The sequence below is a fragment of the Lutjanus erythropterus genome, chromosome 1 (assembly GCF_056507025.1).
Source record: "Lutjanus erythropterus isolate fLutEry1 chromosome 1, fLutEry1.hap2, whole genome shotgun sequence".
Classification (NCBI taxonomy): Eukaryota; Metazoa; Chordata; class Actinopteri; order Lutjaniformes; family Lutjanidae; genus Lutjanus; species Lutjanus erythropterus.
Window position 1 is genome coordinate 22,833,380 of NC_139317.1, and position 27,506 is coordinate 22,860,885.

The 27,506-nt window shown below is 36.9% G+C and overlaps 1 protein-coding gene across 3 annotated transcripts in view; it reads right to left on the reverse strand.

Moving 5' to 3' along the window:
* Nucleotides 1-18,183, reverse strand: part of tead1b (TEA domain family member 1b) — a 60,939-nt gene extending 42,756 nt beyond the window's left edge. Inside the window, exons 1-2 of one of the 3 annotated variants that reach the window (XM_084717092.1) lie at nt 17,971-18,183; nt 17,364-17,515 (exon numbers count right to left, since the gene is read on the reverse strand). The gene's annotated coding sequence lies outside the window, so the exon portion shown is untranslated. The remainder of the gene's footprint in view (nt 1-17,363; nt 17,516-17,970) is intronic. The other 2 variants (XM_084717110.1, XM_084717101.1) reach the window with 2 other exon arrangements.
* Between the last annotated feature and the right edge of the window lie 9,323 nt (nt 18,184-27,506).

The window sequence follows — 27,506 nt, forward strand, 5'->3', positions numbered from 1 at the left end:
CCTTGGGCCTGAGCATCTCTGCAGCACTACAGTACTTTACTATAATACCCTTTTCTTTGCAAGTTTTTCCTTTATCAAAAAAATGCAGTTTCTGTAATTTGGCTTCAACACTTGGTCATATTGTTATTTCAATGATTTTGATTAATTGTGTAGTCCTAGCTTCTTTTCTCTCAATCAAGTAATTGATAAATTAACTAGTCCTTGCAGCTCTACACAAACCCCATCAGAATGATCATCCTAAAGTTGCTGGTTTGATTCCTGGTGTGATAAATTTGGGTGAGAAAAAGAAAGAGCAGCATTTGACACTTCCTCATTAACACCGCTGCCCTTGAACAGAGGCACTTAGTCACAGACTTTGGCTTCCAGGACTAAAGGTGTGTAAATCTGTGATTGTAAAGCAAAGCATTTCTTTAAAAAAAACACTCATGTTCAGCAAGATTAGGCTGCATACATGAAAGTAGGGGGGAGAAAAGCATAGTGACCTCTCATCTTTGGAGCTCACAGGTCAGCCACAGCCATCACACCATGACGGTATATAGAAAGCAGACACCCTAACCACATAAAGAAACCAGAGGGGGTTTTCTTTTTGACAAAAAAAGGCTACAGACCTGCAGGCATCATGAGAAAACTACCGTTTACAGACTACGGCGCAAGAACCAAGCTGCTCACACAGCTGGAGAAAGTCTCATCTCACCAGCGGCTATTGACAGGACCAACAAGCTCCTGGGTGAATCTGTAGCTAATAAACTGAGGACTCCATCATTATGCGGTGACTTCATCTGGAGCAGAATTCGTTACATGTCCAGTAAAATAAAACACCAGACTATCCCACATATTATGGGAAATGACTATAACACACTACAATTTCATGAATCTACAGATGTGACTAATCATGACATTTTACTGGCCAGCAGAGAAGCATGTGTGTGGTCAAATGAGATTCAGCAGTGCTGCGGTCAGTATACACTGTGTGGCCTTCATGAATGGAAAGCATTCTGCACAAAGTGGCATTAGCAAAGTTTGGCCCAAGACTTCCTTTATCAGAAATATTGCAGCTTCTGTAATTTGGCTATTGCACTTGGTCAAGACACTTTGAAAAATTTATTAAAAGGTCCAGTGTGTAGAATTCAAGACTCTATTGGTTTATGGCAGACATGGAATATAATATTCATTAATAGTATGGTTTTAGTGTACAGTCACCTGAAAATTAACAGCTATGTAGATGCAGAGACTGCAAATTGGACATTACAAAGGAATACATGCTATCATAACATAACAATATGTAAAGGTTTTCTCTCACATCTTGCCAGTTACCCATCTGTTTGTCAAATTGGTTATATTTCAAATGCAGGCGAACAAGTTACCACCTGCATTTGTCCATGTGTCCATGCAAGGAAAAGGGACACAGTTCAAGCAAACTGATGAACTCAAAGCATGTAAGACAAAACTGTCGTAATTATGGGTAAATAAATTATGCATGCAGGCGTGTGAATGTTTAAAAAAGCTTGCTCCGAGGAACAACAACCGAGCACAAAGGCATACAAGAAGGCACGTCTTCTGTAAGGCAGGTTCTCTGAGCAGTTCCCAGAGGGAATAAGCAAAGCAACAAGTGTATCAGACATCCATGAGATGGAATAGGACTCATTTGACCACTTGCTAAAGAGTAAATTCTCCGACAGGCTGCATTTACTAGACTAATTTTAGCTGCATTTTTCTGCTGTCTGTAATGTAAATGCTTCACTTACACTGTGCGACCTGAAGTGTAATTTGTCTCTTTTTTTCACCTAAACACAATAAGTACATGATTGTAAATTGAGCTGTGAGTGATTCTGAGTGCACAACAGCAGCGTGGCTGAAAAACCCAGCTCACACTAGGGATTAATATTTTTCTGAAAATGAGAAATTTTATATTTTAGCTAGTCAAGACACATTGGTCATATGCATAAACCTACAGGCTTCAAACATGACTGCTTTAGTGTAATATTTGGTGATATTAAAATTATGAAGGAAAAAGAATGGCACTTATATTATTATTCATCTTTAGAATGAACATAATATGAACTTCACGTGCAGCTTTGCTTGAACTTTCCTGGTAGCCTATTATGAAATGCCAAGTCCACTGCTTGTGTTCTGCCAGCTGAGAAAAGTCTCATGGAAATGATAATTGACAATTCTTCATTATACAAACAAAAAATAACTCGTTAAAGCAAGTAATTTGGCATTTTCAAAGTCATTCTATTAAACTGAGACAGATTCCATATTCTGTTAGTGTTCTGAGGCCGCTGGTATGAGCCTTCTGTAACGGGCAAGAAATGTTAAATATGCTCACCTCTGTTCTCAGCAGAGTGATCATGGGAAGTTAACTTGCTGAGATTCCATATATCGCAGCAAACTGCTTGTTGAGTCACCAGCACATTTGATCATTCTTTCACACAACACACACTTTCTATCTTCATTCTTCAATCTTTTGATGTTTTTGGTAACAGACATTGCGGTGTGTTGGCCTAATTATTTTCCCCAACTAATTGTTTGTCTATAAAATGTCAAAAAATCATCAAAACTTCCTAGACCCCAAATTACCATGCTCAAGTAGCTTATTTTGTCCAAAGACCCAAAGACTCTTCATTCACCATCATAAATAACAAGAAAAGCAGGAATCCTTACATTAAAGAAGCTGGAATAAGCAAATGTTTGACATTTTTGGTTGAGAAATGATTGAAACAATTAAGCAATACGCAAAATTGTCGTAATTTTCTTATAATGCACAAAGCTGTTGCATATGTTTTACAAAAATCTACTGTAGTCCTACATATTTTGTAAATATATTACAGTATGTTTTTAATGTTTTATATATAAAAAAAAATTCCCTGTCTTCCTTCTATTGTATTTCTCAGGAATATTTGCATGGGTATTCCAGGAAATCCAGTTTCCTGGGATTAAACCACACGTACACTAACAGATGACAATGTGCCAGTAAAATTTCAGTAACATGTCTACTGTATGTTAGAGCAACTTTTTTATTTGCAGTCAAACTCAAGGTCAAACATAGAAACAGACTGACTTCCAAAATACAGAAATCTCAAGGTTTATGTCAACTATCAAATTGTTACTGTCAACATCAACTGTTCACAACGAAAAATACTTTTATGTTTTACTTCCTTCGCCAGTAATTCACTGAGGTTTCTCTCTTTTCGTAATCTCTCTCCTCTTTCCAGACAACTGCTTCCTCCCTGAGCAAGATCCTATTCAAGCAGCACAAGCTGTCAGGAAGTGGGAATAGTAGCATATGTTTCTTCCAGCATGTCAGTTCATGAGGGGGAAAGGGGGGATGGGAGCAAGCTGTTGGGGGAAAAAAAAACTCCCGGAGAGCAGAGAGAGCTTTTACTGAATTCCGTTTTTGTGTGCTGACTGCTGACACTGCAGAACGAACTCACAAACTGATGAGGGAGGGGAAAAAAAATTCCCATTTCAACCACTAAAAGGCTGGGACTCTTTCTGGATGTGCTCCTCTCATCCCAACCAAATGATGAACTGTGCTCATAATCACTTCCAGCTTACATTTTCATAGCGAGACGGGGTTCTGAAGAAAATATTTGTTTCTATCCTCATCACCTCAAATCACGATGGTATTTCTAAAAGCTCAAGTACTGTTAAAAATGCCATGACTCTGTAAAGACATCTTTCTCTAGAGCGGCTCCAAGTATGTTTCAATAAAGTTTTATATTGTCTAGTATGCTAAATCATTCTTTAAATATTTTAACATTTTAAAAGCACAAACTTATTCCCACAACTTGTTCAAAACAACCCAAAGAAAAACAAATAATTCAGCTAAACTGTAAGTCAAGTGCTCTTTTATCCATAAATTGACGTACATTTTTCTATGCCATTTTACACGTCTTATGAAAAATATGTATTTTTTCTACGAGCGCTGTTTTGTTGATTCTTAGAGTGACCTTGTGGCTCTGTCCATCAGACCAGTTTGATTCTTACACATTCATGTTTCTCTCTTCTGCAGGTGCTTTCCTCATACGTCACACCAGGAAATGAATATTGCTACAGTAACATGTAGTGAATTATTCAACCTCAACTGCACCTACTGTTGTATTTGACAACAAGTCACTCATGTAAGGACGACATCAATATTACTGTAGTCTTGATTAGTCTGAGCCCCTAAATTATGATAGAAACACTGTGCTTTTTTCTCAAGCAAGAGCATAACATGATCAGTGTACTGCCTTTTCGATTATTTGACCAATTCCTGCGTGCAGATGTGCTAAGAGAGCATCTAGAGAGGGGAGAAAAAAGTCAAAAATCTTGAAATAACTAGATCACTGAGCATGTCTCAAATCACTCTGCTCAGATAAACATTAATACATCTTTTCTACAAAAATTACCAGATAAACAATGTTTCTCCAGAGGGCTTTTCTCTAATATGAGATCAAATGTGTCTTCAGGATGCTGATCATTATCTGAGGGAAAATGAAACAAGTCAACCAAAACAAATAACACAACAAACCTGACAGCGCTGGATAAACTGACTTTCCATCCCACTCTCTTTAAAGCAAAACTGTCTGTTTGTCTGATTCTTGTATCATCATCTGAGGTTCGAGTGCTCCCAATAAGGTATCAGTGCAAGGCAGGGCAACAATTCCCAAGACCCCAGGGGATTCAAGCTTTCCAAGCGAAGCAATAAAAGCTATACCTTAAAGCCACATAGAGATTCTAAAACAATCACTTTTACATTTTGGCCAAGAACTACCCGGCTGTGTGCCACTGTGCTTCTTATTCAGGTCGTCCAGAACTCCTGGCATAGGCTTTGTGCACATTTATACAAACAACCCCGATTACAAAAAAGTTGGGATGCTGTACAAAATATAAATAAAACAGAATCCTTTTTGACAAACAATCAGTGCTTATTGTAAATTTGATACCAGTAACATGTTTCAAACAAGTTGCAGGGGCAACAAAAAAATGGTTAAGTTGTAAACTGCCCAAAAACACCTGTCTGGAACATTCCACCAGTAAACAGGTTAATTGGTAATTGGTGAGAGGACCATGACTGGGTATGAAAGGGCCATCAAAAGGCTCAGCAAGTCATCAAATCAAGGGTATTATTGCATGAGCTCAGGAATACTTCGAAAAACTGTTGTAGAAGAACAGGTTGCTTGCAAATGATCATATTCTGTTTTTTTTAACTGTGTTACACACTGTCACAGCTTCTTTGGAATGAGAATGGTAGATAGATTTCCTGCGATTTAAAAGGTTTTCAGAAATTTTTGAAAAACTAGGCTACATTTGCAAACTAGTACTCACATTGTCATCCAACCAGCAGAAAGCCCTCAAAAGATGTCAAAAATATGCTTTTGGGTACCTTTTTTCTCTAATACATTGGTTCATTTTCCATCTGTCATCTGAGTATTGTTTCCTGCCTTAAATCAAAATATGGTGAACTTTGAATTACACAAATTCTCTGTCATGTGTCTTGCATTTCCACTGTATGTTCATCCTGATTCTTTCTTAAACACTTTGGGAAAACACTTTCAACAAATTCAGAAAGTGTTATCAATGCTAACACTGTTTTAACTGAAAATCCTAATTCAGCTTAAGCTCAGTCGCTGTAGATAACAGGTGCTTGGACAATGTGCAAACTAATCATTTATATGAACATGAATAAAACATGGGTGCAGACCAATGCAACAATTTTCTATTCATAAATAATTTATTGATGGACTTAAGCATTACTAGTTAACAAATATTATATAATTCTAAACTACTGGCAACATCATGAGAACTTCATGGATTCCTACCAAAGGTTATATGAAGCTAAATGTAATAACACTGGATGATGTTCAAATAAATGATATTCCTTCATTATAAACTATTTTGCACTGCAGAACCAGTTCTTATTTGTGAGTCCAAGATATTATATTGTTTGGATGAACTGTTGTATTAAAGCCCCACCTTTTTTTATTTTATTCAGCTCTTGTTCCTTGATGCTACTCTGTCAAAACTACACTGATGTTTATAAAATGTAAGGTTATTATCAGTATAACGTGGGATGTGGTGGAGTAACAAAGGAGGAAATGAGTGTTTGCATTGAAGGAGGAAAAGGATGTGGGGTATGGTTATTCATGTGTGCATGGTAAAGAGTGAGTGCATGCTTTTTTCATAACAGTGTCAGTAAACAGAAAATTAACCCATATATTGTTCAATAAGCCTCAACTGATAATTTATCGTATGTGATATTTATCTTCTCATGCCAAATGGAAATGAGGCGTGTTGACTTGTCCTCATTCAAACATGAACAAAATAATAGAGGATTAAAAGTCATCCCCATTCTTTCTTTGCATCCAGTGTCATCACTTGGATGCTTTTGCTGTGTGCAACATGTGAATAACCTAGCAAAGTTGTCAACGAAGACAGTCTCTTAGCGCCGCAGAATCTGTGGACTAATTATGTCCGTCAAAAGGAGGTATGAATGTCACCCAAAGAAAACACTTGTGGCTCAAAGATAATTGCATACTTCTGTGTTTGCAGGATGTACACCATAGAAATGGTCTTATTTGTGAGATGCTGGGTGAGGATGGCCTGCAATGTGGTAGCTAAGCAGAGTAGTAGCTGTGACATGGCATTATGGGAAATTACACTTACCGTGAGATTACATAAACCACTCACCAAGCTGGAATCCAGCTCCTTAAATTAAGAGAACCCATTTCATCCATCAGACAGAGTAAGGTAATGAAATAGCAGATGAGAGGTCTCAAATGTAATTTTCCATGTGGAGTTCTTTTGTGCCGTTATCTCAGAGGGTGCAATAATGATTCTGTGAATGACTTTTGTGCACCCCATAATGGCCCACAGTAGTTAAGGCCACAGTGTGTAAAACTATAATTACCATGTGATTTCAAAACTCAACATTTTCAGCGTGTTGTAAAGACATATCCTGGCCCTTTGCATAATTACAACAGCAATGTCAAAAGTATTCCATTTTGAGCAACACGTACCCCACTTTGAACATTCATAATGATAGACGTTGCTGAAATTCCATTTAGTTTTGTCATTAAAACAAATTAATTAGCTTGTGAAAAGCATGTTTATGGAATGAAGTCTTTGACAGCAGACCTTTTGAGGACCTTGAGATCCAGGTACAAGACATACACAAAATACAATTAACCAAAAATTCTATGGAAATACTCTTTGAATTTAATTTATTTTGAGAGTTTTAACACTCAAAGTAAAGTTCAGGCATGCAGCCCACTGTTTGAAATGAAATTAACTAAACTGGTGTGACACTGAATACAAGTCCTTGCCTTTAATTTAAAAAAAACATTTTTGAAGCACACACTTCAGCTCCTGCAATTTCATTTAAGAAAATAAAATGAGGTGAATAGCAGGGAAAATTTTAATTACCACAATCACGTCAAAAACATTTCCAAACCAATGCCACTAAACTGCAAAAGAATGCCAGAACAAAACTATTGATTCTGCATTGGATTTTCCTTTAGGTTTCATGAATAAATCTACAGATGTGGAGTACAGATGAATGAATAAACAAGGTTTTCAATACCAATTTCCGAAGGTCCACTGGAGAGCCTAGAAAGCTTACTTATGCTGCCTCGGTTATTGGCAATGGCCTCGTGTTTATTTCATGCCTCTTTGAACCGGCAGGCTTAGGTGCCGTGAATCTGTCTGATATCATCCCACTCAAATCTGAGGCCTGGATCCCACCGCCCGCCCAGCAACCATCAGGCCACTGTGGGATCAATCTTTGTTTGCCAGAGAATAGGATTGATTTACAGGTTCTGTCAAAGCAGCCCTCTCTACCTGCCTCAGACTGAGAAACAGGTAGCAACAACATGACCTGGACAACATCAGATACGTCGGCAGCCCAGAAAAGAGGCATTGCTAAAGGTCTGCCACTCTCAACAACAGAGGGAAAATTGACTGTGAATCTAAGAGACAAAAATTCCTCCTTCCAAGGGCGCATCCATGTCCAGCCAGTAATACCAAAATATATAAAAAATACAATTTCCCATTCAAACATGAAATGTAATGAAAGCTCAGAAGACATTTGCCTATCAAAAATTTGCAGTGCATTCCAGACAGCATACACCCCATGTCACAGTGGTGTGGAGTGTGAGCGGAACACATAAAGCTCAGGAAATTAAAGCTGTAAATAAAGGTCCGTCAGATAAAGGATCTCCTGACAGTTATGAGAGCAGAGCAGGCCGAGGGCTGGCCGCTGGCTCATTCAGGACGCGTGCGAATGGGCATGAAAAAACAAATCACAGTGATGAGCATGAAGGCCACCATTTGCATTTGGCTCTGCCAATTCACACTGACTTTCATCTCTTTTCTTCTTCTTCTCCAGCCATCATTTATCCCCTTATATACTTCTTTCACTCTCATCTCTCCAGATCCATCTTTTCCTCTCCTTTCTTTTTCATTGGCAACTCCTGGTTTCATCTGTCATAAATAAAACAGCCTCCTACGACATGCTGTGCAGCCAGGTGAAATTGACAAAATCAAATATGTTTTTTTTTTGTACTGCTAGGGCTCTAAATTTTGTGCATTTTCCTTAACCGATAGTTGAACACATTAAAAATTGATTAACTGTTAATAACTAATAAGATACAGGTCAGTTTAAGCATCACTTAAACAATTCTAGCAGTTGTGTGAAACATTAACTCACGAGGCACAAAAAAATAAATAGAATAATAATTCTTAACAGCAATTAATTTATTAATGATTAATCAATACAATCTCTACAGAGTACTGAGTAAATATCTATGATGTGGCTCTATTTTGGAGATGACTGTTGGTGCATTAAAACTATATTTACAAATATTTTTGAGATGTCATCATTACTGACGTAAATATGATACCCAACAGGTAAAGGCATTTACTGGTTATCTGATGATACACCAACATACTAGGGGTTTCACAAATGCAATATTAAATTGAAAAATGTTTGAAATAATCATCTAGCATGTTTCTAAGGGAAAAAAAACAAAAGAGAAAAAAAACTTCAAAGACAAATCAGCATAGCTTATCAGCTGTTATATCAATTCAGTCAATCAATCAATTCAGACAACACTGTATGTAAATTTGGGCAAAATACTAATTTAAAATAAATATAGAAATGATTAAAACTATTTAAAAGGACAATAATATCATTCATAGTTGTAGTAGAAGTTGAGCAGTTTTTTGTAATTCTTTTTGTTTATATCTAAAAGGCAGATTGGACAAAAACAACACATATTTAAGTATTTAGAGGATGGCAAATGTTACTAATAACCGAAGAAAATTAACACTAAATTCTACGGATGTCTGCAAACAGTTTAACAATAAGATTTTTTTTTTTTGTCTTTTCATCTTTTCCACTATGTGCAGTTTCAAAATTATTTTCTATTTTTTTATGCTATTTTTATGTAAATTGTATTGAAAGACAATCAAGTCAGCTATGCAAGAAATCATCAAAAGCCTATGACTTACTTGTATTAAAGCTGCCCTACTCACTATTCACAAGTACACCACTCTAGGGTATTGGCATGATAAGCCAAACTAAAGCCAAATCAAAAATATTTTCTTTAATACAGCAAAAAACAGAGAAAGACATGCTTTGCCAAATTCCTCTTTCATCTGGTTCAACAGCGGTATGAAGACGAAGGCTCTCCATGTGGGAGCAGGAAACACAGGTGACAGGATACAAGGATCCCACAGAAGTAAAGTTATCTTGACTTGTACAGCCTACTGTAACTGGAATTTTTGGGGCATTCAGCAAGTAATAAGAAATTAGGATCCAAGGCTGTTCAGTTATTAAGTTAGACACTATACACAAGACACAATGTGAAAACCAATAATGAATTGATAGTACTAATAAGTGTTGTGTGTGTAGCCAAAGTCTGATAGTTGATTCCTCTGTACTGTCAGCAGCTGAAAATGGTCCTCAACAAATGTGCTTCTTAATCCTGTTTGAGTAATGTTTGCAAAAAGTACAGTGTGCAGCTATCCTACAAAATTATTTAGCAGTTTTTCAAAATGAATGCATATGTATGTATGTTATATATATATACACACACACACACATATATACATATGTGTGTATATATATATATATATATATATATATATATATATATATATATATATATATATATATATATATATATATATATACATATATATATTGACTATGTATGCTGCACTCATGGAAAACTTTGCTGTATATCAAGTCAAACACTTCCTAAACTAAAAACCAGCTACCCCCGCAGCATGTGAAAAAATATTCATGGACGTTTGTAACACGGACATTTTAGAGGTCAAGACAAAAACAAAATCAAATGTCTGGAGCAGACTAGTCACTCGAAACAGATCATCCTCCAAATGATGGAGGGTGATCTGTTTCGAGGGACTAGATCAAAACTCAAATTTAGGGAAATTGATGTTAAGCAAAATTAAGTCATATCTAAACAGTGATTGAGACTTGAGTCTGTGCTGCAAAGCGACACAACTAACTTCTTCAACCCCCTGAAAAAAAACACAACAAACTGCATTACAATTAAGGTCGAGAAGAATGACATCACTAACGTTACCTCACTGAATACCCGTCGTTGTCCGGTGTCAACTCTGACATCCATAACCGCGAAGCTTACAGCATGCCGTGATATGAATGCAGCACAATGTGAAAGTGAAAGCAGTGCTCTGTTGATTTAATTTTAAATAAAAAGCTTTGGGACACAGTCTTTAGGCAAAATATTAGTGATAAATAGGGATGTAACAATATATCAAAGATCAGAATCAAAAAATGTCTCGTTATCATAGAGGGCTGTGATGATATCTACCATATTACATGGTTAACTATTTTATTTTATTATTATTATTTTATTAAATCACTGCTACTGACTGCTGCATTGTTTTTGTTCTGCAATTGCACATAAATAATTCAAATATTTATTGCCAAAGACAACATGGTATTATTGTATCTTGAGTTTTTGGTATTGTAACATCCCTAGTGATAAATAATCATAATCTCAATATTGATCAGACTAATCATGATTATCATTTTGACCATAATTGTGCAGCCCTAAATTGTGGCCTAAGATTTAAGTCTTTATTCAGAACAAATGGACTTGGGGCATGAAACAGGAAGTCAGAAACTATGCAAAACAGACTAATGTACCTGAGGTTTTGATTTGTTTTAATGCTTGTTGATGATAACAAAAATGTGGAATGTCATCAACTTGTCTTTTAATCTGATAAGAAACACTACATTCTCTAAATATGGAATAATGAAATGTTTGGTTAGTTGACACCACAGCTAACCCATGTTGATGATGTAATTATAAACCAAACCTTGTTGAAAACACCTACTATTTGGCTCTTTTAAACAGACTAAACAGAGAAAAAAAAAAGAACAGTTTGGACAATACCGCTCTCCGTTGCTGTGTCTAGGATCTGATTCCAAACTAATTTACTGGGCACAGCCTGCATATTAATGTTGGGAGCTTACCCTCCAGTCTATCTGTGCCTCCACTGAATCCAGGGCACCTTCAGGGCAGAGAGAGCCGGCCTGATCTGTGTCAGCCATGATAACAATACAGCGACCATTGATGAAAGGTCTTCTGGGAATTTATTACAAGCAACGACTGGGGAATACGGTGCCAGAGAGACTGAATAACCCACATTTGAATACAAGCCACAAATTATACACAGTTTCAGTAAATGAAGTGACTGTGTGCCTTTGTTCCACGGGTTTCCTTTCACTAGTGGGAAGCTGAACACCACTACCACTACTATGGCCAGCGCGCTGAGAAAGGAAGTTGTTGAAGCTGAGATTTCCTGCTTTCATTGTGGTTTAGAACTCAAAATGTTTATAGTGGTTTCAGAAACTGACTCATCTAATGATTCATGGAGTGCATATTGCTTTTCATCTGCGTGTGATCATGGGGCAGCTCATTTATTTGTCTTTTTATTCAAATAAGAATAGGAAGAAAAAGTACACATCCCAGCAACATTTAAATAACTTCTGAAGCACTACACGTCAGTAATGAGTGGTTATGGCATTATGCTTTCTAAATGCCTTTTTTCCTGCACACATGACTGAGATTGCCATATGGCAAAAATTATGAGGCTGTAATATTAAAGTGGTATGACTTCAAAGGGTCAGAGAGACTCGATCATTTGGTGCTTTATGTAAAACTGGAAACATGGCTTGTGCTTTCTGAATCAACAGGCGAAGACTACTACTAGTTGAGCAAAACAGAAGTAGACTTAAAGACAGCCTGTCTTCCATGAGTATTCACAAGATGGAGAAAAAAAGAAAACTGTGTTGCACTTACTAAGGTGGTTGACAGGGCCAAAGTGCATTCGGTAGCTGGCAGTCATTTTATGGCTGCAGTACTGAAGCAGATTTACTTAGATGACGTCAGTGGCTTTGAGCCAGCTTTTCCTTTTTGGTGGCACTCTCCGCTGGCCTCAGTGGGCCCTGCTCAAACTGCTGAGCAGCAGCGCATACTCTAAAATTCCCTTTCTAGACCAGGGTTTACCTCAGGGCACACACAGTCTGGAAGCCTGCAGGAGTGTCCTCTTTTTAAAGCGTGCTTTGACCGAGGAGAACACTGATGTTTTGATGTGATTCTACCCCTGCCACACATCACATCTAATTACACAATTAATGGCTCTGGGTCCAGATTCAATTACAGATCACAGATCTTTTTCTAGCCCTGGATTTTCATAACAAAAAATAATATTGTGTATTATCATCTCAATTAAAAATGTGGGACACGTAATGTGTTCACATTCCCATGAGGAATTTCACAGGCCCCTACTACAATTAGAAAACATGCCTTGTTGCACGTACGTTTGTATTTTCAGTTAAGTAAAGCCTTTATTTTTAACACAGCTAAACTATTCATACTTGCATGGGATGGATTGCTGTCCAAAACAATATATAAACTGAGAACTACAAAAGCTTTTGACTCAAACTGGTGACCATTTCATTCTCAAGACTGTTGCATATAAAATAATTTTTAAGGTAGTCTAAACCTAAGCACAAATACATGATTTGGTCTGCTTCAAATCTGTTCTGTCCGCTCTAGCAAGACCCAAAAATAATCAATCCTAAACTAATATTACTGGAATTAAAATACCGTTTTTAGTTTTTTTATGTTGTGTTTTTAGTTACCTGTATCAGCCAATAAAGGCTTTAAAATTAAGTATCGCATTTGCACAAAATGAACATTTCTGCTTATATGACAGACTGGTAAGATGACACTTCGATTATGTTTATGCAACGCGAAAAGGATAGCAAAGTTGCTATCTGAAAGGATTGCTCAGCATCAGTCATGTGAGGAGGAGCCAAATCACATTCCTTCAACACTACAAATTTAATGTCCCATCTTAAGAGCCGTCACCCAGATCATTATAACAAATTACTGAAGAAGAAAGAGAAACAGGCACCAGCTAAGAAAACCTGTCAGCATTAGTTATTTTGCTGAGTGAATATGTACACTTTGAAAAGGATTATTGCAGACATTGTTTTTTTATTGTTGTTTTGTATTATTCTTTAGTGGCAAAGAGGGAAGTGTATCTAAATCTCACTGCAGCCTTGTTGTATAATGACACAAATCAATCTTGTATCTTGTATCTTAATGTCTGCCAGTGGGCCATCACAATAAGAGCAGGTATGATAATATGTTACTTCCACTCCAAGAGAGACTTGATGTTCCCTGCCAATAGGCCTATATGGAAAATAAGACATATATCAGAATTGGCAATTGGCCAAAATGATTTGTAAATTACAACATCATGTAACACTACCACATTTTAAACAAGAAACCATCCTGAGAAACACAGCACTGCTCTATATAGCACCTGTTGCATGGAGCACGGACTACACAGGTGCTTCTCTCTGCAGCAGTCAGTAATGACTCTCACACAGACTGTATCTCTTAATGTGCTATTCATCAAAATGGTCAGGAACCATTTTAGGTTATTCTAAAATTTCAGCTAATGATGATAATGTGAGTGGCTAAAGGGACAGTATGGATTCCTCCTTCACTCTGAGAGCTCAACATCTCTAAGAAGATCAGTGTATCCTCGTCAGTCCAGGATTTCAGGCCTCATCTCCACACTATACTAAATGGTATATCTGGTAAGTATCTTCAAATGTCATAAGTAAATATATGTCATATTCTGTTATTATTGCATGAAATCCTGTCATGGTACAACTACTGCAAGAGCTTTAAAGGATTTAAATACATGATATGTAAAAGGTAGGAAGTGTCCTCATTGCCAGGTGCATTTAAATCTTCTCTTTGTAAAAACAAAAGCAAAAAGCTATATTTGCCATACTCCTCCATACAGCATAAAATATAATGTTTGGCCAAAATCTGGCTTTTTTGTAAGTTGAACAACAACACTGAACAACATCCAGTATGGACCACCAAAGAAAAGAAGAGTCTATCCCTTTGCTCTAAGAAGTAACACAGTCCACTCTGTGCTTAACAAAAGCACATTATTCTGTTCACACTTCACAACAGATAGACTACACTCTCTGTAGTCCTGCCCTCAGACCTCAACAAGGCAGCGTAAAGGAACAAAACCTGACTGAACAATACATCAAAGTTACACGTCGCCTGTGTAGCAATATATTCACAACAACACAACTGTACTTGTGTAGGTCATAATAAACTTGTGTAAACAACTGTTATGGTTTACTTGTAAGAATTGCAAATTTATCTAAAAATAAATATTAATCATAATTTGCAAAAAAACAGAGGCTCAGTGTCATAATATCTGTGAACATATCTATGATATAGTGTCTTTAAGACTCTACAGGTGATGCTAAATGTGCTGCATTATGCTCTGTCAAAAAGCAGAGGGAGTTTGGAAACTCCTTGTTTCAGAGGTAAAGTCTCATTCGGTCAAACAAAGACAACATCCTATTCTTGCACAAATGTTATGCAGGCTTTCGTCCAACAGGTCCACTGGTTGCATAAGCTGAAAACAAAGCATCTATTTCTACTCCTTATTTTTTTTTTTTTCTTCTAAGCAAGCAGATTTACACTGTGACTTGTCTGGGGTTTCGCCTGACTGCATTCAAACTGATTCCTGGAAATGATAACAGCCCTTTCATGTTAATGAAATGAAAAATGTTGCATCTCTCCTATGATTTATTGTCTGTTTCATTTTCTACAAAATTACATCAAATGTTTAACAGTAGTTATTTGTAAGAAAAAGCACCTTTTACATTATGAAAGCAGAACAGAGAACTTAATCAGCTTTCACGTTAAAAACAAGAAGAGGTGCGAGGCTGCACATGTCGCAGCCAAAAACTTGTAGTAGTTGTAGAAATGGACAGTGGGTTTTGTTCAACTTCCTTTTAAAGCTTGTGCAACAATTAATTGATTAGTTGTTAACTATTTAACAATTGATTAATTGGTTTGAGCATTTTTTTAAGAAAAACAAGTCAAAATTCTCTGATTCCAGATTTTTAAATGTGAATTTTTAAATGTTTCTGCCTTTTTTTTTTACTCCTCTATGACTGTAAACTGTTTATGTATATGTATATGTTTGGATTGAGGACAAATCAAGACATTTGAGGATATCACACTGGGCTCTGGGAAACACTGATTGATATTTTTCACCATTTGATGAAATTAATCTGTAGTTGCAGTCCTACTCAATTGTGTCACTTCTTCTGCAAAGCTTATCCTAACACAAAACAGCAGCTGTCACAAAATTCATTGCAATTGATTATTTTCCTGAAAGTGAATACGAAACACAATTGAAGCCATGAGATGTCAAGATTAGTGTGACTAGCGAGTTGACTGAGATATTAAAAAGCACAACTGGAGAGCTCCCATGAGAATGAATGACAGAGGTTACATCAAGATTTAAAATTTAAGTAAAAAAGGTTCTTTGATTGAATCACAGCAGCATATCTGAGCTGTGTAAACTGTGGCCTGATGACCTGACTGGGCTGTTTGTTCAAAGCAAACCAAATGTGACCATTTAAAGCAGCAAATATCCAATGAAACGTCAGAGGGAGTAGAAGAGTGTAGACTAAACAATTAGTTGATGAATTGATTTGTTGTCAGCTATTAAATTAATCACCAACTATGTGGGGGGGCTGCAACTTACCATCATTTTCATTGTTGATTAACCTGTCTATTATTTTGTCAACTAATCGGTTAGTTGTTTGGTCTTCAAATGTCAGAAAATGGTGAAAAAATGTTGATCAGTGTTTCCAAAAACCCAAGATAACATCCTCAAATGTCTTGTTTTGCTCACAACTCAAAAATACTGTCACAGAGGACTAAAGAAACTAGAAAATATTAACATTTATAAAGCTGGAACCAGAGAAATTTTTTACGTATTTCTCTTAAAAATTTCCTAAACATATAATATATTGTCAAAATAATTAGTGATTAATTTAATTATCGATTAATCTATTCACTGTTGCACCTCTACACTATTTTGATAATCGATTAATCACTTTCACTTTTTTTGTAAGAAAAATTCTCTCAAATATGAATAGTTTCTGGTCTCCTCAGTCATCTATGACAGCAAACTGATTATCTTTGGGTTCTGGACAAAAAAAGATATTTGATGACACACTTCACATTTGGGCTTTGGGAAACGGTGATCAACACTTTCTGGCATTGTATAAACCAAAGAACTAATCAATTAATTGAAAAAATGATTGACATATTGATTGATAATGAAAATAAATAGTTTGTTGCAGCCCTACTGTGCACTTAACCAAAGTCTGACACAAAGGGGATTTTTTTAAGCCAACTTTACTGCTGCAAATGAAAGCCTTATTCTTATCCCTCCCTTTGCATAGCAGCCTGTGTAATTTTCCCAGAGTCCAGAAAAAAGTTATGGGGATGAAATCATTGTGAGGAGTAAAACTTTGTGACACACACACAGCTGGCCTACAGTTGAGGGGGAGTTGAGTTTTTAGCTGAGCAGGCATTTCCCAAAGTGGAGGAAGCAAAGGGAAAACAATGAAGGAAACCCCAAATAAAAGCCCCATAAACATTACATTTCCAGCTAACTTTACTCCTCAACGTTAACCAACAATTTAGAGTCACGATTTGTTGCTATTTTAAACCGCCAAAGTAACGCAAAAAAAACGAGAAAAATAAAAAATTGGCGACTGTTTTTGTAAAAGTGGTACTTTTGGGACATAAGTTACTCATCAACCTGAAACAATAAAGGAGTTCTGGGTTTTCCCTCCGGGTTCAGTTTGGTTGGAGTTACAGTAACAACATGGAGAGCAGCAGCAGCAACACACACACCGAAAAGTGACCAAGTAACAAACATGAAAATAAAAAAAACATTCAGCTACTTACACAAAACTTCGATGGCGGTTTTTTAAAAAAAAAAAAGCCCCGTCAAACGCGTTGAAGCAACAAGTCTCCACACTTGTGTTTTCTTCTTCGAGGTGGTCCGAAAATGCTCCTCCGGTGAAATCTCCAACAACTCCCGGCGGCCGAGCCAACAACTACGGAGAGGAAAACAGCAACGTTTTCAACCGTCATCTTGTCCAAAAAATTGTTATTCGGCGCGGTGTGTTTTTTAGTTCATCCCGAATCCCGCCGGGAGTTTCTGGGGATCCAACACGGGACAAACGAGCGTCTGAGGCTTTTATAGGGGCGTATAATCGGGCTTCTTTTCAAAAAAAATGTGAAAAATGTCAAAGATTTTCGCTGCTATGTCAAAGCCATAGGCTGCAACAGTGAGTGTTCAAAGTGAGCACCCTGTTGCAACAGCGACCAGAATCGGCCATCTATCTCAGCGACGACCTAACGTTACTTCACGCCATGGGATAAATAGTAAAACACCTAAATAAGCCAACAATTTTACTAAATTGTCCGATATTATCAAACCCGTCAACTAAACCCCACGAACAGAAGTCCACAACCAGTTTGGATACCTGCAACTACCATTGAAACTTACCTCGTTATTGATATCTCATATAAAAATGTCCCTTTCTTTTGGTAATGGGATGTTACGGGGTATTTTTGATACTATGTCAAGTTATTCTGGTGTTTCTGGGCCAGCCAGGAAGGTGTAGGTGAATCGCTTCGCGCACTGACAGAGATGCGAAGAATGCTCGGAATGAGAAGAGGAATGAAATGAACGCAAAGAGCGAGTTTGCGCCGGGGCGGAGCGAGAGGTGGCGTCATCCCGAGCACCGGCAGCCAGCCTGGGCGGCAGGCAGCAGCAGCGGCGGCAGCAGCAGCAGCAGGGGCAGGGAGGGTACAAAACATCCCGAGAACTGACTGACGCCTTCAGGGACACTCAGATTTTACAGCTCCACCTCAGCCGGCAAGTCCACTCGCAACGGTATCGATCTGGCTACAGTTATCAATGACCAGTGGTGTAAAGAGTTGCGAAAATCTAAACTCAAGCACAAGTACTGTTGCACTGCTAAAATGTTACTCGGGTACAAGTAAAAATACAGGTGTTAGAAATATACGTAAGTGAAAGAACAAAGTTTTCGTTTCAAAAACCACTCAGGGTATTTGTTACATTTCACTGTTGACGTCACCCTCACCTCTGTGCGACCTTTGGGCGATTTCCTGAACAGATAGTTGAAAATGCTAACAATCGATTAATCATTAATAATTTATAAAATACAATTACTGGCCAAATGACATCAGGGCAGTGAAACAGTAAACTCATTTTCATTTTTTTTTTCATTTTTTTTTTTTTTGGTCCAAGTTTAATTTTCCCTATTCAACACATGGCTCTGCCAGACAAAACAGTGTCAAAATATAATATTAATATCCATGAATTCGTGTTTAATTGGTTTCTTAATGACAATTAATCAATTAATGATTAATCATTAACATGCTTACTCCAAATGTGTGTTGCTGCAGCGTTTTATTTTATTTTTCAGTCATATGTCATTGTTTTCATTGGCCCATTTGTGATCAGCTCACTTGATTGGCCACTAAAATGCAGATGAAAGTTTTGGATATTAATTCAAATTGTACTCAGTGCTCAAACTGAAAGTAACTAAATAGGTTACATTTTGTAATGCATACTTAAGTACTAGTAAAAGTACAGACTTGAAAATCTACTCAGAAAAGTATAAGTACCCAAAAAACTACTTAATTACAGTAATTTGAGTATTTGTAATTAGTTACTTCCACCCCATCAATGACCCTCTAAGATTAGAGGTAGTAGTAATGGATTGCATTGGGATTGGGATTATGTAATCAGATTACAAAAAATAAGCAACTATAATCAGCCCAGATTACATTTGAAAAACTGTGTAATTAGATTAGAGCCCAGTCTATCACAATTATGTTGGCCTATAATAGTATCAGCGTATGTTGTCCAATATGCGCTTTTTTACTTTTTTAAACAGAATATAATAGATTGTTTTTGTGTGTTAGCTTAATAGGCAGCATTCTGTGAATATTTGATAATTTTTCTTAATTCATGTTTAATATATACATATATTTTGTTCTGTTTGCATTTTTTATTTATAGTTATTCATAATTATTAAAAAATACTGGTAAAAGTTTACTGTTTCACTGCCCTGATGTATTTTTGGCCAATAAAATTTATTCTTAAATTGTAAAATATCCTGCCTCCATTACATATCTTCACAAGTCTTAACCACTTTTGTGGGATCATTGCAAAAAGTGTGTGTTTATGTTCTGTTCATTATATCTATCAGCTGGTATATTGATACTGGAATTCTTTTACTCCCTGATATCCATATCAGCCCCAAAAATTCAGAATTGGTCCAACTCTAAATCCAATTATAGTTAAATTGTTAAGGATTATCTTACTTGATTACATTTTGGTTTATATCCTGAAAACATGGCAATTTGAACAATGAACAGGAGCAACAGAGACAGCATTTTTGTACTTCAATGGATTACATTACTACTTACAAAATTTGCCATGTAATTTGTATTCACTGACTGACTATATTTCAACATAATCTGGTCCAACCCTGATTATACCAGATCCATATAGTACCAAAAAAGAAATGTTTGTCACAACTGCATCCTTACATTTCAAGCCACTGACCCTCATCCAGCCAAATTTCATTTTATCATTAGCTGAACAACTGTGCTGTGACTTGACAAAATGTACCAAACAATGTGACTTTTTGTCATGGTTTCTATTTCACGCGCTATTTTCCCTCAAGTCTCTTTTTAATAACACCTTTAGTTCATGCCCTATCGCTCAGTTCCGTGATTCAATATTTCCTACAGGACTTAAAGGCAACAGCTGACTTCACAAGACTGGCCAAATTCAAACAGGAGAGAGGAGGGGAATGTGGAGAGCAGGCCTTCATGCAGATTGGGTGTGGAGAAACTTTGTGAAACTACAGTCACCAGCCTGAACAAACTTTGGTCTCCAACTGAATGTAGTTGTAACAAATTCTTTGAAAGCCGTCATTTTATATATTTTCCCCTTAAATCTATCTTGTCAGCACTGTGTTCTATTTATTACACACTACCGATTGATGGCAAATTTAAGCATATGCCATCATAAGGGCTAATCTGTATTCTTTAAACAAAAGCTTAAGTTTAGGTATCACCCTCCACAACATAACTGAACCCACCTAAATGAAATTACTCTCCATGTATTTCCAGAAAACATTTACTATCATAACATAAATGCATTTTTAATATAAATACATGTTTATTTCAAGCCACCAGGTCAGGCATTTCTATTTCCAAAGCCTGAGTGTGCCAGATTTTCCAAGTGCGAGTTCAAACAGTTATAGACAGAAAAGCCAGTCAAAGACAGGGCTGCGGTCCTGTCTGAACAAGTCATCCATTAGAAGCCAGTGTTTTGACACCAATCCTTCAAAAGAAAAGGATCTATAAAGATGAACGACTGCCCCTCTGAGGACATCCATCAACACCTTTTAACACCTGTCTGTGCACGTTCAGCCTGCAGAGAAACACAGGGAAGTGCAGTGTGATTTAAATGCTCTTTACACAGGAGGGCGGTCTTTCAGTGCATTTTTACTGTCTTTATGTTTATTGAAAATGCAGTGAATGTTATATCTTAGACCATTTTAAATTCATTTGTTTTCACTGTAATTCCATCCATAAGTAACACAATGACAGAATGTATGACTATTTGATCATGGGTTTCATATAGTGTTTCGTTTGTATTAATTTAGCAGTGGTGCACAGTGATATGTATAGACATTGTAATGTTGTCTATAACTCTACTAATAGTGGTTCACATGCTTTAGAAATAATGATTGTATAATAATTAAAAAGATTTTTAAAAAGACAGCATCCCAGCTGTATTAAAATTACATGTTTACAGAGAAAGTTGGTGATTTGAGTTATGTTTTCTTAAAGAAAACATGTAAAAGCAAAACTATTATCAAATATTATACCATGGGACAAAATTTTATCAGACTGAACCATGGCCTTAGACACTCAAATCACCAACTTTCTCTGTTGTCCTGAGTCTTGGTTGATCCCTCAATAACAAATGGTTACTGATCAAAAGGCAGTTGTATCTAGGACATCTTCACTATGTTACTGCAGGAGCTCAGATGTGACAGTGGTAATGTCATGACATGACATGTTGAAAATAATCTTGGTGTCAGAATTGTGTGTCAGAATTCAGAAAAACTCTTATATGAGAGGTCTTCAGTGTCAGTGCACTCAACAGTGAAGGACTGCATTTTGTAGGTTACTGAGCCAAATGATTACAGTTGAATTATGGATATATGAATTCCTCATGTTCTCGCCTCTGTCTTGACTGTACAGTTCTTGTATTTCATCATTTCTGCATGTAGAAAATGAGAAAAGCAACCAAAAAACAAATAGCTCACCCACCAAGCCCACCCTACAGTACAACGACACCGTTCATGCACCCAGTTGTTGTGTAACAGGGTGTGGCCACATGAGCTGTGCAGTCGGTGGTTTGAGTTGTATAGGTGGCAGAAGAGACAAGACAGATAAATGTGTCAGCAGGGAATGACTGAAATTAATGTGAGACAGAATGGGAGAGTCGCATGTCAAATGCATGTTTTGTCTTATTAGAGACAGGTGGTGAGGAGGTGCATACATCAAACAGACACACCTCTGACATATTTTTACTTCAACACTTCAAAAGCTACACAGATACTGTGTCACCACTTGGACCAAAGCGGTATTTCATAGGAAGCATGCATTTAATTGTTATTATAAATATTTTAACTATAGGTCTAGCTGTTATTTTAAAATCCTGTAAGGCGCTTTGTATGGAGAGGATAACAGTAAGACTTCAACTGTTGGGTTATTGTTCCTTTCCTTTTTGTGTTATTGAGCACACCACAGAATCAGGCGGATAACTTCACTCAGTCCCAGTTCAGGTGTTGGATTTGAAGGATCTCTGTGTGACAGCTGCAGCATTTCTGTGCAAGAATAGCTGCCATAGATGTGGACTGCAGTCAGACTCGTGTCACAGATTTAATGACTTCAGACTTGACTTGACAAAATCGAAAATGACTCGCAACCCGACTTGGTCTTAACACCAATTACTTGTGACTTCCCTTGGATTTGAGTCTTTGACTTGAAAATATATGCACCAAACTCAAAGATTAAAAAGAAAAGTGTTCCATGAATCAATTAATTGCCCCTCCTGTAACATTGTACATTAATCCTCCTAATTCTCAGCAAGTTGATGCTCACTTCCTTAGTCCTGCTTAGTCTAAACCAATCTCACAGTATTCAATCAAGTTGCAGGAAAGAACCAAAAAGAACAAACTTCACATCACTTCAGTTGGGAAGATGATAACAAAGATAATTTAATTAATAAAAGAAACTACACTATGATCAAAATTAATTGCAGTATGAAAACCTTGTGGCACAAAAATCACAGATGGAGATTGAGGATCTGTTGTTAAAATGGTATTACACCTAATGAAGAGCACATAATAAGGATAGGATTAGGAATCAGGATTCAAAACACAAAGTTTAGGATTTGTGACTTGCCTGTCTTGATTTGGGACCTGAGTGCAAAGACTTGAGACTTACTTGTTTCTTGCAAAACAATAACTTGGTCCCACCCCTGCTAGCTAGTCCTTGATTTACTGTGTAGTAATTTAATTCAGTAAAATCAGAATATCCAGAATGATCCAAAAGTACAGAACTAAAATAAAGACAAATTTTAATACAGGGGCCTCTCTAAAACAGGACCCCAAGATCAGGTAAACAGGACTTGCATATAAGGCCCTTATCACGTCAGGTGACACTGTGCTTTAGTAGTGCACATTTTCAAACAAACTGTCAGTTAAGTTTAAAAAAAGCAGTTGACACACAGTAAACCTGTGGAAAACACACACTTTGACAGAACCTGAGAGTCAAATGTCAAATAAATGTTCAGACAGTCTTCATAAACTTGTAAAGATACTTCACTTCCAAAACAGAAAAAGGACACAGGAAAAAAGGAACAAACCAAACAACTGCTTAAAATTTTAGAAAAAAGAAAAATAACTATCCACAGATTACAAACACCTCATCTCACTCTCCCTTTCCAAGCAATTAGGAGACCCTACGGTGGCTGTGGAGCTTATGGAAAACAGGAAAGGCCCTATAGAGCCGGGCTTTTGGGTTTTCCGTTCTCGGCCTCTGTAGAAACATGACAGTGCACTGCTCCATGGAGAAGGACCTGTGCCCTCTGTAGATATAAATGACTCTTTCTAAGGGAACGAAAACACAATGATCCTTATTTTCAGGTGATTACACACTAATGAAAACATACTTATGTATACTATATTCAATTTCTGCGATACTCTGTGAATAAATCCCAGTAAACCTTACACACTGGGCCTCTAATAACTCAGTGTAACTTATATATTACTTAAAAGTGACAAATATGATGTGGTTGCAGACGCCATCATCATGTAGTTTGGGGTCATGAGCCCCCCCACCCATGCAAAAGTGAAACTTAGGCCCTGTGCGCTCAGATGCATTACTCAGACCTCTACCCTCCTGTACTGCACTTACACTGCACTGTTTGTACACTTTGCCCACAAATGGTCAATTTTTTTCCCCCAAACTGAACAAAACCAGGCTAATGGAAGCGACCCCATCATGAAACAGCCTCACAGGCAGGAATAACACTGTCATAACAAACATTTTCTGTCTACTCGCTGATGTTTTCAGGTGCCCCTCTACCAATTTCATTACCTAATAGTATCCCTTTACTTTCTATAACTAATAAATATGACAGGCACAACAAAAGGTCGTGACTTGCTTTCCAATGACTGTGTACAGCAGTGGTTTTCAAACTGGGGTCCGTGTACCACCATGGTTCTTTGAGTGGGTTGTAGGAAGTCCCTTTTAGAAGTTGGAACAACAAGGGAAGAATGATCATTTGTTGACTTTGAAGACTTTATTATCTATATACAATGTCTCCTTATATTTTCTAGTCCATTGATTCCTAACCTGGAGGCCCTGAACCCCACTAGGGTCACCAAAGGTTTCTTGATTTTAAGCGATAAAAGAAAACCTTTTTAAAAACATATATACAGTCGGCCTTTATCTCAGCATTTCTTTAATTTATATAAAGAAAACCAAATGAAATCATTCAAGATATGTTATTGTTAAGAGATATAAAGCAAAAAAAATCTCTGCTCAACAGCTTTGCCTGAAGAGTGCACAGTTAAAACAAACAATGGGCCAATAGAACAAAGGCTGAACTTGTCAAAAAAGAAACCTATCAAGTATGTATGACTGTTATAACATAAGACATACAGAGAATTGGTTAAAAAGTTCCCAAAAATATCTGATGCAATATTCACAGAAAATAATCAGCTCAAAAAGTTGTTTTACACAATCTTCCTGTAGTTATTGTGTTTACTCTTCAACTGTACAGTTTATTAGTTTTTCTGTACTGTTATTGTGGAGAAATGAATATAATATCAAATATCCATTAAATATGTCACATAGTCAGGTTGGGAACCCCTGGTCTAGTCTTTCACCTTGAACCACCAATGGTTTGTTCTTTAATTGCAATTTTTTTGCCACCAGCAGTCAAAGATTTTTGTTTACCGTCCTTCAGTTGTTGCTTGCGAGCATGTCAGCATCTCAATATATCAACCATCCCAAGGACTATCTGTGTATTAAACAAAATGTGCTTCAAAACGTGTCATGCACTGCTTCATCTGAACATGTAAACCATGTGTAGCCTACATGCAGCTACTGATGTCTAATTGTCAGTTGCATGCTGTAAATTGCACCCATTCTAATCTAATTCTTGCATATGTCTGACCAACCAGGCTTCTTTTTTATGGTTTTATAGATTTTTTTAACTGTTATGGAGGGAGCAGCTCTATGCTTTACATGCATTATACTGTATATGGAAAAATGGTCCATCCTGTCGCCATCTGCAAATCATCTTTTCTTAAAAGTAAAAGCAAATAAAAGCAGACCAAATTCCAAATCCTTTTCTAATCTTTTTTTGTTTGTGCGCATGCAGAACTCTCCCACTAATGCCTTCATTTTGCTGTGTCATTCTTAACAGTCATGTTATTTTCAGCTGAGATAAAATATGTCAGAGGACTGTTTTTTTGGTAAGCCAATTTGGGAGCTCAGGGGACACCGTCAATAATAACAGCTTAATCATTAAATGCTTCAGAGCACACCAATCAGCTGTTCTGAACCAGCGAAGCTATAGTTTCTCACAGCAGTCCTCATTCCTCACTCCTGGCTTGATAAGGTTGCTCTGTGCTATAGCATTGCTCTGATTTGAACATGCTGCTCTGAGCCTCTCAGGGAGGCCGTGGTGCAATAGAATTAACCTGGTTCAGTTCATTTTAGTCCACATCTGCCCTGCCGCTAGCTGCTGCCACTGCCTGGCCTGGTCTGGTTCAGCCTGGCCTGCAACCTCGTCTAATCAGATAGCTGTGTCAGGCCAGGTGCTTCCCTGGCTTTGTGCTCTGACTGCTCAGCCAGCCACACTGATTCGCTTTATTCAGAGATAAGAGAAGGACTAGTGAGGGCCACTTACTGGGTTAATGAATTGGAGTGAGGGAGCCCACATCACCAGAACGTCTGATTATTTCACATGGCGTATTTGTGTTTAAGTGCATCTATTTTTGTTTCATACGTATACTTAGTATATGAGCCAATGTGCCTGAATAATAGTTTGCAGTTTGTACCATATGACAGTTTGCAGGGTCAGGCAGTAACAGATTACATAATAAATAATCAGGATTATGTGATCACATTCCAAAAACTAAGTGCTTTAATCAATCCAGACTACATTTGAAAAATATATTTGATTAGATTATAGTTGGATTACTTTTAAAACCATGAAACTTTTTTCTTGGTATCCAATATTCTATTAACTCATTAAAAGAACATCTGATATACAGGGTTCTTTAAATGTGGACCTGCAAAAAAAGCATTTCATTTGCCCTGAAAACAACACAGAGGGAAAAAAAATGTATTTGTGGAGCACCAGCATCCTTTTTTTTTTTGTATAAGGTGCATTTTTTTGATGTTTGATTTTAAAGTAATGAGTAAAAATTGTAAAGTGTTTAAAAAGCGTGCAGCAAGCATACCTATCCAAAGTGTCACCTGATAGATCATGTGATTACAAGATGGTAAACCAAAGAAAATAAAAAGGATAAAAGAAATATATGGTAAGGTAAGGTAATTCAGGTAAGTGTCATGCGCCAAACAAACAACAAAACAAGACAAATCAGGAGCAAACACCATAATACAATGAGAGCAAAAGAAATAAAGGTACACTTCCTACATGACAAACAATCTTAAATCAAATACTGAGGACACAGACCTGCTTCTTACATATTGCATCCACATACCTTGAGCATATCTAGGGCACATCACCGTGCCTTTTAACACATCAAATAAAAAGTGCCCTTGTGTGCTGTTGATAGGCATTTGACACAAATTGAGCTAAGAGGAACACTTTGTCTGTAAACAGGTGCTTAAGTCTACATTCATCAGACATGGAAAATAAATCCAAACAACCATCAGACATTTTAGGAAAAAGTCTAAAATGCTGATATAATGGACAATAGAACAAAAAGTGCATTTCATTTTCAACCTCTCCCAAATCACACAGAAATATAGGAAATGGTGAAACAATGCAATAAATATAATCGATCATGTAAGTATAACTCATATCTGTAATAAATCTTTCCTGATGACCTTGTTATGGTATATGTAGGTGCATGGTATTGGTATATTATGGGTGCAATGCATTTCAGTTTGTTTAATGTCTAAAGAAGGGCTTGTGCCCGAAACACCACATGGTGGTATAGGAATAAATGTTCCTGGGAGCATTATGTTACCTGCTGACTCTATTTTATCTTTTTTTTATTTTAAGTAATCCAAAAGTATTCAGATTCAATATTTTTTTGTAATCTAGTGGATTACGTTACTAATTACAGTAACTACTACTTTCCACAGTAAACTGACCCAACCCTGACAGTTTCAGCATTTTTTTTTATGTGCTAAGAGAGTAGATATCATGGAAAT